Raw genomic sequence first — 2,416 nt, forward strand, 5'->3', positions numbered from 1 at the left:
TTTGCCTGGTTTTGGTATCAAGGTTATGCTTGCTTCATAAAATGAGTTAGGGAGGATTCCATCCTTTTCTATGTTTTGGAATAGTTTGAGCAGGAATGGTGTCAGTTCTTCTCTGAGTGTTTGGTAGTATTCTCCGGTGAAACCATCTGGGCCAGGACTTTTTTTGTTGGTAATTTTTTGATGACCTGTTCAGTTTCTTCTTTTGTTATGGATCTGTTCAACTTTTCCACATCCATCTGTGTTAGTGTAGGTAAGTGGCATGTTTCTAGAAATCTGTCCATTTTTTCCAGATTTTCAAATTTGTTGGAGTACAGTTCTTCATAGTATCCTGATACTATCCTTTTTATTTCAGTTGGTTCTCTTGTGATGTCACCCCTTTTGTTTCTTATTCATGTTATTTGTATTCTCCCCTTCTTTTCCTTTGTGAAATTTGCCATTGGTTTGTCAATTGTATTGATCTTTTCAAAAAACCAACTTCTGGTTTTGTTGATTTTTTTCTATTGCCCTTCTCTTTTATCTGTTTCATTGATTTCTACTTGAATCTTGATTCTTTCCTTTCTTCTGGTGACTGTGGGCTTTTCTTGCTGTTCTTTTTATAATTGTTGGAGATGTGGGTTTAAAGTGTTGATTTTGGCTCTTTCTTCTTTTTGGATATGTGCATTTATTGCTATAAATTGGCCTCTGATCACTGCTTTTTCTGTGTCCCAAAGATTTTGGTATGTTGTGTTTTCATTCTTGTTTAAATCAAGGAATTTCTGAATTTCAATTTTGATTTCTTCTCTTACCCAGTCTTTCTCAAGGAGGGTGTTGTTCAGTTTCCATGTGTTTACTCTTTTTCCATTGATCTTCCTATTGTTGATTTCTAATTTGATAGGATTATGATCTGAGAAGATGCTTTGCAGTATTTCTATGTTTTTAAATTTATGAAGACTTGCTTTATGGCCTAACATATAGTCTATCATGGCAAATATTCCATGTGCAGTGCAAAATAATGTATATTGTGCTGTTGTTGGGTGAAGTGCTCTGTAGATGTCTATAAGGTCAAATTGGTGGATTGTATTGTTTAACTCTTCTGCACCTTTGTTGAATTTCTTTCCAGTTGTTCTATCTTTCATTGAAAGTGGTGTGTTAAAGTCTCCCACTATATCTATGGAGTCATTTCTTCGACTTTTCAACTCTTTTAAAGTCTGACTTATGTATTTTGGGGCTCTTTCTTTGGGTCCATAGATATTTATTATGGTTATATCTTCATGAAAAGAACTAACAGATCTGTCCTGGAGGAAGTGCAGCCAGACTTCGTCTCATCTACTTTGGTCATGTCAGAAGGGACCATTCCCTGGAGAAGGATGTCATGCTTGGTAAGGTGGAGGGTCAATGAAAGAGGGGAAAGCCTTCAATGAGATGGATTGACACAGTGGCTGCAACAATGGGCTCAAGTATAGCAAGGATCATGGAGCTGGCATGGGATCGGGCGGTATTTCGTTCTGTTGCGCATGGGGTTGCTATGAGTCGGAAATGACTTGATGGCACCTAACAACAACAACATATCTTCATGTTCAATTGATCCTTTAATCATTATATAATGTCCTTCTTGTCTTGTATGGTGGATTTTGTTTTAAAGTCAATTTGATCAGAAATTAATATTACCACTCCCGCTCTTTTACAGTTGCCATTTGCTTGATATATCTTTTTCCAACCTTTGATTTTTAGTCTATTTTTGTCTTTGTCTCTAAAGTGTGTCTCTTGTAGACAGCATATTGATGGGTTTTGTTTTCTTATCCCATCTGCAACTCTCTGTCTCTTGAGTGGTGCATTTAATCCATTCACATTCAGTATAATTATTGACAAGTATGAATTGCTTGCTGTCACTTTGTTATGTGTTTTTTCGTGGTGTCCCTGGTTTCTTTGTTACATATTATTTTCTGTGCTGAGCTCATTATGTTTATGAATTGTGTTATCATTTCCTTTGTTGCTGTTGTTTCAGTATTTGCTGAATATTTCTGCTTGTCTTCTTTTTTGTTGTGATGTGAAAAATTATGTCATTTTTCTTTGAGGTTACCCTGTGATTTGTAATTTTCTCCCCAAAATTCTATCTTGCAACTCTCTTGACTTATCACCATTTAGAAATTCTGTAACTACACAGTATTTTTTTCCTCTTTTTGGTTTGTATTTGTCCTCACTTGCCAGTTGATGCCTCTGGTTCCCTGTTTACAATCCTGTAGGCTTATTTTACTTTGGGTATGTCCATAGCTGTGGTTTCTGGGTTATGTCATCTTGTGTATTAATGGTTGGTTGTTATTTGCTATTTTTTGGTTCTCTGTTCAAAGGACTCCCTTTAGTAGCTCTTGTCAGGTTGGTCTGGTTTTAACAAATTCCCTTAGTTTCTGCTTATCTGGAAAACTCCTAATTTCATCAT

Source organism: Orycteropus afer, unplaced genomic scaffold, assembly GCF_000298275.1.
Source record: "Orycteropus afer afer isolate SDZICR_OR568_19922 unplaced genomic scaffold, OryAfe1.0 scaffold00072, whole genome shotgun sequence".
Taxonomy (NCBI): Eukaryota; Metazoa; Chordata; class Mammalia; order Tubulidentata; family Orycteropodidae; genus Orycteropus; species Orycteropus afer.